This window comes from Ambystoma mexicanum, chromosome 3p, assembly GCF_040938575.1.
Source record: "Ambystoma mexicanum isolate Mex_15411 chromosome 3p, UKY_AmexF1_1, whole genome shotgun sequence".
Taxonomy (NCBI): domain Eukaryota; kingdom Metazoa; phylum Chordata; class Amphibia; order Caudata; family Ambystomatidae; genus Ambystoma; species Ambystoma mexicanum.
In genome coordinates this window covers 622,251,385-622,263,826 of record NC_090925.1, presented here as the reverse complement: position 1 = coordinate 622,263,826, position 12,442 = coordinate 622,251,385, and positions in this window count along the sequence as shown.

Genomic DNA, 12,442 nt, shown 5'->3' with positions numbered 1-12,442 from the left:
CCAATGTCTGCTATTGTCAGGTAGTCAACTTGATATAGTTAATAGCATTAAAACCCCAGAGGGGTGTGGCCAGCAGCCATGCTGTAAGCAGCAGCTTCACTGTGCTTCCGCATGATCCTCTGAAGATTTGCCCAACATTAACTGCTACTCACTTCAAGCAGTACTTTCTTGGTGTTGGAGCCTGCCCTCATAATGTTGTTGCTGGTGGAGAGAGAGAAAGTGGCAGGCACATCATGAAACCTCGCCTTGAGACTCTGAACACGAATCTCAATATGGCTGCCGGAAATTTTCAGAGCACATTGCGGACTCAGACCATGGGGGCCAGCGGGAGTGCTGGGCTGGTGGAGGTTCTGAGGCGCTGAATATCAGAGCATAGTGCCCTTGCTGATTGTGCCCGGGGTGCCGGCCATGGAGCAGTGTGCACCTCAGGATCCTTGCCAAGACATTGAGAAGGGCTCTGCACGAACCATGAGACCCCTGGGTGGCATCACAGGGGAAGCAGAGAATGTGGCATGAGCTGCAGCAGTGGCTGTGAACTGGAGATCTCCGCCGCTAACTCGCCGTCGTGACAGACAGGACCCTGCAACCCGTTTCTGCTGGGGTGTGGACAATGGGCAGATCTGGGGGGATATTCGGAGCCCGGGGAGCCTGTGCCCCTTCCTGGAAAGGCGTTTGAGGATCTGTGCTCACCCAGAGTGGCTGGGGGGGTGCTTTTTGGGCACAGGTACAGCTGAGGAGTGCCTGCTGCCAGGAGGAAGTATCGCTGCTGTGGTACAGGGGATTCCACCCTTAGGGGAAATTTTGCATTGATCATCTGCCCATCTGAGCAGGCACATTTTCAAAGTTGCTCCAAAGGAAACGCAAGACCTGATCTCACCTTGGGAGTCACATCCTAGCACAGTCCTTGACCTCTTCCACCCAGAGATTCCTGATTCCTTTGGAAGAGGCTGACCCTGATGGTAAGAGGGCAGCAAGGCGCAGAGTTGGGGGGGTGGCATGGCTGTAAGCGGCTCACTTTGGGCACCCTCCTTAGCTGGGGTGCTGAAGGTGCACTGAACACACACCTGGCAGCAAGGGGACATGGGAGGTGCCTGATACCGCTGCCATTGAGAGGGACTGGTGGCAGCGGGCCACATGGTGTGTCATTCAACCTGTAAGCCGACAGGCAAAGAGTGCCATGTGGATGCAACGAAAGCCACAAGCAGTGCAGAGGATGCACTAAACACTCTGTGACAAACACGTTCATGACATGGGCTTATGGGGCTAGCTGCTGCTTGTCTGCTAATGTTATAAGGTAGCTTACAAGTGGTAGGTCTGGTGGTGATGCTGCAAATGCCTGATAAGCATAAAAGGAGCAAGGCCAGGCAGGCAGTCATGAAGGCATTTGCTCAGAAAGGAGAGAACAGTGCGGCCCCTCCATCTCCAGCTCCAAAGTTGGACCCGACCTTAATACCTGTGCCCAAGCCAGGGGAGGGTCAGCCATTGAGGCGATGCAGGCAATGCTCAAACATAAAATAGATTTGGTGATTGTGGATGTTGCACTCCTTCGACAGGATGTGTGCTCGCTAGCGGACTGCCTGGGTTTGACGGAAGTACACGCACAAGAGAACAGCACTAATATGAACAGGCAGCAGTCTGAGATCTCTTCGCTGATAGAGACAGTGCGGGTGTTGCAATGCAGGGCTGAAGATGCAGAAGGAAGAGCGCAGAGAAATAATGTTAGGCTCCTGGTCCTGCCTGAGGGTGAGGAGAGTGCGGACCCCACTTCATACATTTATAATTTGTTATTACAATAGGTTGGCCTGGGCAACCTGACACAGGGTTTCACTGTGGAGCATGCACATTGGGCCCTTGCTAGACGACCTGTGCTGGGTGAGTCCCTGAGGCTGATAATTGCTAGGATCTTGAATTACAAGAACAGGGAGTTGATAATGGCCTTCTCGACTGCGGTACATGTTAATTTATCCTACAAAGCTCAAGGTGCTGCACAATGGATGATTGCATTTTCTTTGAAGACCCGATTGCTACAAGTTCCTGGATGGACTCAATTGGGATCGCTCAGTTACCTGCCAGAAGGAATAACGCACCCTAACAGTTATTGGTACTGTGACAAGGTACTATTTTGCTATACAGACTGAGATTGTTCACTTTTTTTGAGCAATCATTGCAGGAGTGGCTGGGAACAACATTTGGCCTGAAGTTGCTGGGGTCAGCAGCATCTACTTTGGCTGCATCTCTACAGACGTTGGATGTTCAGATGCCAGTTTCAAGGCATCAAGCTGCTGTTCCTTGCATGGAGGGAGTCGGGCGGGCGTCGGTGGCAGTTGGGCCTTAATAGGCTGTATGCTATTGGGCCAGTTGTGCACAGTTTAAGGTTGCGTGGGTGCCCTATGGGTGTGTTCTTTTTGTTTTGGTTATTATTGCAATATTTATGTTGTTTGTTATTTTGGTCCTGCTTGTGGAACGGTCCATGGTCTCCAGCTGCTTTGGAATTGTCGCTGGCGCTGCGGCTGGCGTGGGTTGAATGTGGGGTTGTTCTCCTCTTCCAGGTGGGTGTGAGACCACCCGAGGTAAAACATTTACTCTGGATTTTATTGGAGGGTTAGCTAATATAGTGCTGGATAGGTGGGCTGGAGTTCTGAGGCATAGGGGGGTCTGTCGGGACGTTCAAGGCCTTGACTACTGTCTACATGGTGAATGATGTGCAAGTTGTAACTTGGAATGTCCGGGGGCTCAATGGTTATATAAAGCAGGTCAGAATACATTCATACCTGCATAGGTTGGGGGTGGGGATCGCACTATTGCAAGAGACGTTCCTTACCAAAGACAGGCAGGATGTGATCAGCAAGAAGAGGGGTGGGTGGATGTACGGCTCCCCCTTTTCAGCATATGCAAGGGGCGCTCAGGTGTGGGTGATGCCATCTGTCCCCTTTAAACTTTTGAAATTCAAGAGTGATAACAGAGACAGTATGATCCTACTACATGGCTTTTTGGAAGAAAAAGGAGGTTTGTATCATTAATTTGTATGCTACCAATCATGATGCAACAACATTTTTCAAGTCACTCTACTCTACACTAGCATCATATAGGAAGGCCCTGTGAATATGAGGGGGAGATTTCAACTGCACGCTGGACCCGCTGGTGGGCCGGTCTGATGCTACAAGGGATGGATTGTGCATACTTGTACTATTCAGCCCCGCCCAAGGTACATACCCGCCTTGATTATGTCTTTGCAGGCCAGGAGGCACTGATGGAGTTTGCAGAGGCCATTTACAAAACAAATGTTCGCTCTGATCATGCCCCGCTGTTGGTCATGTGGAAGAGAAGAATGGGCCATCCTCCAATCCCTACCTGGAGGTTACGGGCAGAAGCACTGCAAGATGAAACGTTCAGGGAGTTGATGGGGTGCGATAGATAATTATTTTGAACAGAACATGGATAGTGTGGATAGTGCTGGCACAGTGTGGGAGGCCTTTAAGACAGTGATACAGCAAGAGGCAGTTGGTAAGAGGGGGCCTTCGGAGGGAGCTTTGGGACTCATTAGTGAGCACAGAAGCCAAGATTGTAGCTGCTGAGCGCAGGGACGCAGAGCTGGGTGCTGAAACGCATGATCTGCTCAGACTGAGGCAGCAGTGCCTTTCAGACTGTGAGCGACTGGGTAAATTTGATTATGCCAAATAGACGCAGTGGATGCAAGCAGAGGGGGCTAAAAGAGGGGGGCTATTGGAATGGTTGTGTAGCAGAGAGAACATGAGGGAGATGATCAGTGCCATACAGAATGACCAGGGGACCATCAAACGAGAGCAGAGTGAGATCAACAAGGTATCCTCGTACTACTACAAGGGCCTGTACATGTCAACTGTGGAGACTGGGGGATCTGGCATCAGTGAACATTTTTTAATATTAACTTACCCCCATCTTGATACGGCACAAAGGGATACATTGGACGCCCACTCACTGTAGAGGAGCTCCTGGTCGCCATATGTGCACTGCTGATGGGGGAAAACCCCTAGGGCTGATGGCATACAAGGGGAATTTTATAAAGAATATGCTGAAGCACTTGCCCCCATACTTCTCGAGGTGTTGCAGGAGGCGAATGAGTTTGGAATGTTGCTACATAGCCTGAGAGAATCTATCAAAATCCCAATATTACAGCCCAACATGCCGCCATTAGAATGCAGTTCTTATAGGTCCCTCTCTATGGACAACCAGGATTGCAAGATCCTTACGTCTGTGTTGGCTGATACATTAAAGAGAGGGCTCTGTTCCCTGGTACACATGGATCAGACTGGTTATGTCCCAGGTAGAAACACTTTGTGGAAACTGACAAGGCTGTACCACATTAAGGACAGCATTAGACATCTGGAGCTGGACTGCTATGTCTCCTCCTTGGACGCTGTCAAAGTGTCTGACTGCTGGGGCTGGTTATATGAAACCCCCCGGTAGTTTGGTATGGGCGAGAGTTTTTTTAGATGGGTACGGTTGGTGTACACTAAACCAAAAGCAAGGGTGCGCACAGGCAAACGGATCTCCAATGGTTGGGAATTGCAGAAGGGCACCAAGCAGGAGTATCCGTTGTCACTGATGCTCTTTATCCTTGCCTTGGAGTCACTCGCATTGTTCCTACGAGCTGACTATGCAGAGCCTGGTATTTACATTGATGGCGTGAGACACCTAGTCTCTTTATACGCAGATGATATGCTCTTATATGTCTTGATGCTGAAGAGAATTTTCAACATATACTAGATGTGATAGACAGGTTTGCAGACCTTTCAGGCATACGTGTTAACCCTCATAAATCCTCACTGTTCTCACTGGCTGCTGTGCTTGCTGATATTCATCAGAGCCAGTTGCCCAACTTAGATCTAAAGTGAGAGATATACACCTTCAGATACCTTGGGGTCAACGTGTGGAGGGACGCTCACGCCTCACATGAACATATACGCAGAGAGTCCTGGATGTGGTGGTTAAGTCTATGGTGCTTTGGAGGAAGGTCCCCCTGTCTATGGACTTCTATGTCATTATTTCATTTGTGTAGGTCGCTAAACCAAAAGACAATTTTTTTTCCAGGCGATTTTAGGCAGCCTACAAAAATGGAAATAATTACATTTCCCCCTGCCTCACCAACGCCTCCCTCTCTTCCCGTTTTTAGTCCAAATCAGGGGGTTTTACCCCTTAACCTCCCTCCCTCAGCCTCTGCCGCCTCCCTCCCCGCCCAAGCCCTCCAAATGCACAAACACACAGACATACACGTACAGTAAACACATACACACACACACACATACTCGATATCCGTCGAGGCCGCTTCCGGGTCCTGGCGTGCCTGTCAGCCCTTGCATGCAATTATGTGCGTCACAGGGGCTGACAGTTCGATTAAGAAAGACCGATCTGTGCGGTCACAAAACGGTCTTTTTAAATCGTTTTTTTCTTTTCAGATTTTTAAAAAGAGGTCTATTGACCTAATACCGTCTATGATGGGAATGGCAGCACTCTTGAAGATGGTAGTGCTCCCCCGCCTGCTGTATCACTTCGTCAACATACCTTTCAACATCCCCAAGACTTTTTTTTGCAAACTTGATATTGTTGTCAGAGACTTTCTTTGGGGAGGGAAAAGAAACAGGATTGCTCTGGGTACGCTGCAGAAGAAGTATGCTGAGGGGGGGATTAGGTTGCCTCCCTCTGAATTGTATTATTTGGCAGGGCAGCTACAGTTCGTTTTGGGCTGGCTGGCTGACTGACTGATGAGCCTTCCCTGGATACGATTTTATTGCAACCCTCCATTCACTGCTATTTCCTGAAGGAGGTGCTGTGGATACGTTATTCCTAATTTCAATATCTGCCACACCTGGTGACATTGGGCAATACTCTGTGGTGCAGGGCCTGGCGACTACTTGGGATTGCTGATCCATACTCTTCCAATATTGTGTGGGATTATTAGACAGCAAGCCCACCCTGGTGAGAGTGATCAAGAAGCACTGGGAGACCTGTGGGTTAACAATGGTGGGACACGTGTTGCATGAGCAAAGAGTGATGGACTTCGAGTCCTTCACGCAGTAAATGGGTGTACACAGGGGGCAATTTTTAACATATGGAAGTTTGCTTTAAAAGATGGAAACCAGGTGGCCAGATTTCAAGGGGGGGCATGGAGGGCGACCCGATACTGGAGGCCATGTATGATATGTAAGAAGATGGCCATGTGGTTTCCAGAATATACAAAGTGCTTGCAGAGAAATTAGGGCAACCTGTGTTGAAAGTGCATCTACAGTGGGACACAGATCTAGGGAGGACTTTCACTGATGCGAAATGGACCCGTAACTTGATGTACACAAAGACGGTCTCTCGTAATGCCCGATTCAAGCTACTGCAGTTGAACATCACACATAGGGCATGCATGACCCTGCATAGAATATCACAGTTCCGAGGAGCAGGACAGAGGAAGTGCCCCAGATGTGAGAATAACAATGCAGACTTGATGCATATGTTTTGGACTTGCCCGGTGATCCAAGTGTTTTTGGGTGCTGTAGCAGATAGGGCTGCAAAGGGTGGGATGGAGATGCAGATTTGGTCTCCCTCAGGCTGTCTTTTAGGAATCTTTCCAAGGGGGAAGGGACATGCTATGTGCGTCCCCAAAATGAAAGATCTAATTTGTGTACTGGCCAAGCGCAGGATTGTGATAGTCTGGAAGCTTAAAGAGGGACCCAGCATTGAAGCTTGGCAGAGAGATCTGTACGTGTGGGTGAAACAGCGGTCTGGCACAGGGCGGTATATATGGGCTTGAGAGAAGTGAGCGATGATGTGACTGCATGGAACGCCTTGACACATGCACTGTTTGTTTCTTTGGATGAAATGCCTCCTAGGTCTTTGATAATGTTAGATGTGCAAGATTGGAATGTGATAATTCACCCATGAACCGGACTGGTGAGCCGATATGCACTATTATAAAAATGGATATGGGGGAGGTTAGATACAATCACACACGCAGGTGTTTTTGTTTTTGTTTTGTTTGTTTTTCTTTGACCGCTTTTGTTCTTCATGTCGGGGGGGGGGGGTATTCATTAATTTGATTGCATCATTTGTGATTGTAACATAGTGAAGACAGTGAACTGCACGGTCATTATTGTATGTGTTGTATGTTTCAGAAAACAATAAAAAATGTTTTTTTTAAAAAACAGAGAATGCAAGATATCCTGCATACGACTATCTCAAGTTTTGAAAAACCTAATATACTTGGTATGATTAAAACATCAGAGAATGCAAAGCATATTGCATATCGCTCTACTTCAAGTATTGGAAAAATGAATGCACTTAGCAAGATTCAAACATTTGAGAATGCAAAGTATACGGTATATGGCTCTACTGCAAGTATTGAGAAGTTTAATCTACTTTACAAGACTGAAACATTAAAGAATGCAAACTATATTACATCTGACCGTATGGCATGTACTGAGAAAAAGAAGATGACCAGGTGTCCAAGGATCACTATGGGGAATCAGAATGAGCACTCTAGCTTCTCAACGACTGAGAAGAAGATGATGATCAGGTGTCCAAGGATCAATCTGTAGAAGCAGAATGAGCATACTAGGTTCTCAATGAATGTGTATCATCCAAGGAGTAATCCAGTAAGCCATGCAGCAGCGAAAGGGACGCAAGAGAGTAGGAGGGAAGTTGAGAGTGGAGGAGGAGAAGCCGAGGAGGGTCCAGGAGCACCAGAGAAGCATCCATAAGAGAAGATGCACCACTGGGGAGAAGCAGACATCAGGAGAGCCACTGCAAACCACAACAAAGTCAGGAACACTACCGGAGCCTCAAGAGATGCAGCAGCTGCTTGGGAAATGCTGGTACCTAACAGAGGAAAGCAAATAGGCATGCGGGTTACCCGAGTGGTGCTGGAAGTCAGAGGGAGCAAGGGGGTGAAGGTGGGAGCCAGATCAAGATGGTCTAGAACCCTGGGAATGAAGTGCGAGTTTGGGACTCGTACCAATATGAGAAACTGAAACAAAGACAAACAGAATATTGCGAGGGACCCATACCCAAAAAGAGATAGTTCACATTGGGACTGTTGCTTGGTAGGAGAGTAAACCAAACAACTGTGAATGCAATGAGTCTGGGACTGACACCGAAAGAGGGATAGTCCTTGAGAGTATGTAGTGGAGTTAGCAGGAGAGTATACAAAGCCTGTTTGAATATTGTGAGTCTGGGACCCGCACCCAAATAAGAATTTCATGAAAAGGTAACTGCTTGGCAGGCGAGTGAACCAAGCAGTTATATTGCAAGTCTGGGACTAGCACCCAAAAGAGGGACAGTTCATGAGAGGACATTTACTTGGCAAGGAAGAAACGTAGTAATTTGGAATACTGGGAGTTTGGGACCTGCACCAAAAATAAGTGAAGAATACATTGTGCAAACAAATTATAGGCTTGACAAAAGGAGTGTGCCACGTTGGCGGGATAAGCAGGAGAAGTATAATGAGCATATTCTTGTGCATTGCCTATTGACATTTGTATAAGCAAGTACAGACCTGAGAGGCCCCAAAGGAGCGAAACACAGTAAGAAGAAGTCTAGGGGAAAGGATCATGGTGCTAACCTTGGAATCCTACAGTTTTAAACATTTCTTTATTTTTGCCACTCTTGATTGCCCAAGAGACCGGGCCACTTTTCTGTTGGTTAGATTTACAAAGAACACTACAACAAGGAATCTAGGGGAAGGATTACGAGACTAACATTGGAGTCCTACATTTGAGAATATTTCTTTATTGTCACCCGTTTTGTTTGTCCCAGAGACGGGGAATTTTTCTGTTAGTTGGAGCTACAAAGAACACTTTACTTCGAGAAAAGATCATCTGTGCATAGTTGGTTTAAGGTATTAGTGTAAGGGACCGAAGTAGGCCTTTTAAGACACAACAGTGACCAACTTTATAATTTGGACATTCTGACACTTTCTTAGAGGCAAAGAAACCTCTCTTAGTTTTAGGGACAGAGTGTCATTTTTCCAAACCTTTTGCATATAATAAAAGTTTGTACCCAAACACATGCCACCTTTGTGTCCGAGTCTTACTTCTGCACCCTCACAGCACCAAGATATGAAGGAACACAATAAAATATCAATCTTCGTGAGCTCACCAGATTTAGTGATCAAGTCAGATACTAGTCGAAGAGACTGCATTGCCTATTGCGAGGATCTGATGACGAGGGGCAGACCCGGTCAAGGGGAGCTGAATCGCTACACCATTTGCCAGGAAATGCTAGTTGGCTTTTCCTTACAGTCAAATGAATGTCAAATGAATGACTCAGTACAGGGTAAAATGTTGTATTTTTCTAAAGATGGACAACATGTTGATGGTGTGGTACATCAACCATCTGGGTGGTTCAAGGTCCAAGATGCTGGCTGAGTTAGCCAACTATTTCTAGCACATTTTCCTAGAGAGTGGAATCTCTCTGTTTGTGGAATACTTTCCTTTCAAGGGCGGTTCAATATGATGGTGTATTGGAAATCAAGGTACTTTAGGAATTTCAGCAATTGGCAAATGGACAAAGGGGTCTTTCATCAGGCCATGAGCGGAAGATCATCATAACAGAGGGAACTCTTCACCTCAAGGCTGGACAAACAGCTGGACAGATTCTACATCTGGAGGCTGGATCTGGAGCCGCTAGCCATGGATGTCTTCTTGCAATTAGGGGTCTCAGAGACAGAGCACGCATCCCCCCATTTGCATTGACTTCTAAGATTCGGATCAGGCCAGAAGGCAAGGGACAAGGCTAGTATTAAGGATGCCAGCTGGGTGGTGCAAGGCCTGGTTTCCTGACTTGTTGGAGCTATCAGTGGGCACTCCAATGAGATCAGATTACGCAGAATGTGCTTGGGAAACCCCATCTGCTGTGTTCAAGGGCTCACAGACTGATAGCCTGGTCAATGTCCTGGGTACCTCATCTTTTAAAATTCCCAGATCACAAACAAAACAACCAAATATAAAAATGCTAAACTCATCCAATTCTGTACAACCAATAAATGACATAACAACTCCAATAATTCCTTCATTTTTTTTTCAAATTAGACAGTAACACTCCGTGTTGTAGAATTTTTTCCCCAAGCATCTTGAACTTGCTTAGTTTTCAGTTGACTCAACCTGAACCACATACAAAATGGTGCACCTTTTATATTTGGAAATTTGAGATTTACTTTGATGATTCATGCATGTGCTTGGGGAAAATCCTGCATACATTAAACTATGACATTAATTCTCTTATCCTGTGCCATTCATTCATGCAATGTTCAGAGCTGTCATCTGAGTCTAGGGGGCCCAGAGTTTACATTTCTTTCTTGGCATTACATTGAGTCTTGTCTAGGGATGCACTGAGCCTTGTGCACTGTGCAAAACACTAGCTTATCCAGGTGGCTCCCCTTTAGGAGTGAATATGGACATGGTTACCACAGTTATAAATCATAGCCCTTCCAGGATCGAGATGCATGATCGTGGTGCTCCCCTATTTGGATAGGATCACGTCAGATCCCCCTACTCCTGCCTTACCATGTGTATTTATCAGTTTATTACGGTCAAATTGTAACACACACTATGATGACACAGCATTAAGGAACACCCAAGAATGAAAAAACCATGCCTCAAGATTTATTTTTGGTTAGGTGACTTTATTGGCCTGAATATGCATGAAACGGCCATTTGTCAGGGAGTCGTCTCATGAGGTGAGCCACATCTTATTTAAAATACCAAAGCTATGGTTTTGACGTATCCTTCTATGGGGAGGCGGCGTGGGCTTCAATACCTCATGGCTAACTGTCCAGCATGTGTCAAAGGCACGGAGATATGTTTTTCAGCGGCGGGGATGTGAGGCACAGCTATGGCGTTGGTAGTGCATTTAAAGTGATGCGCTCTATGCTGCTTGTGAAATTAAACTGCTCTGCTGACTCAATACCCGAGCGAATTTAACTCTGCAATAGTAACGAATGTGCTCCTTCACTATTTTACGCTATAATTAGTTCAGCTGAAGTTGCTATTACTGCATCGAGGCTGTGGGCAATATCATGGTACTTAAATAGTAGCTTTCTTAAGAAGGGAAAGCTATATCAATTTCTTTGGCAGCAAGAAAGATCCCCCACTCATATATCACCATAGAAAGAAACCAGCATACAACTCAATGCACATTTACAATAACTGTCTACACAGTTTTCCGTGTGAAACGGTACTTGGGTGATGTAGTTTGCCAAAACCAAATGCTCCAACATTACTCTATATATAGAGTAGGCCTCTACCAATGGCTTGCTGACTAAATAAGATGTTTCGTCCAATGGTTGGCGAGATATAGGAGCAGTACAACACTGGTTTTGATTAATAGATGTTAACATCTCCCCTGTGGTTTCCTTAATAGGAAAATCATTCACTACTGGCTGACTCAATAAGAAAAGTGCCCCATAATTTACAGTGCAATAAAGTGATCCTCTATTCAGGAAGCCGATATTCTTAACCATTGCCCAGTGGTCAGTTACCATAAAAGGAAGGCAATAAGAAGTGAATTATGATTCCATATCTTCCTACTCCTGATTCTACACACAACAAGACTCTCTTCCCCATTGTTATAATGACACAAAAGGAATCATTCTCAGGGAACTCTCAAGATTCTTCAGCATTACTTCAAGATTCAAGACATAGCAAGGATTTTGCAGGAAACATCCAATATAAAGCTTTCCATCAAGGGGTTAATAAAGTAACCGATGAGGTCAAGAACCATGCCAAAGGCATTCATATCGAGATGAAAGTGCTTGGAGGAAGACTAACTGGGTCAGAAGCACGTATTTCCTCTCTTGAAGTTCAGGTGGAGGGTGTGAACCAACTTCAAAATGGACTCACACCTGTGGGAATTGTTAATACTGAATTGGTAGACAGCAATAGGCGAGACATTGTTGGGATTTTGGAATTCCTGAAGGTACTTACGCCCAAATCATGGTTATATACTTACAGAAATTGAACTCTTAGATGCCAGGAAACCCTTTTACTGTGCCCCACAACATCCAAAGGGCCCATGGGATCCAGCCGAACTGTCAAACTAATAATTGACAGCCCCACCCTAAGATAGCATGTGTAAAATAGCATGTGTACTGAGACATCAACATAATCTTTCCATCCTGGAAACAGGACAAAATTAAACCTCCGAAGATGTATGAGGGTCATAAAAATTATATCTCTCCAGACTTCTCAGGAGCAGCCATGTTGAAAAGGAAAAGTGTCCTCGAGTTCAGGCCTGATGTACACAAGTCAGGCTTTAAATATAACTTATAAGTCTCAGCCAGGATGTTAGTTGCCATGTCGCACAGCAATTTGTGTACCCTAATGATCTTTATAAATGTCTATTTACAATACTAGTAGATGATACAGACACATCATCCTTACCACCAGCTGATCATTCCTATTCTCCTTCTAACAGTTTCACT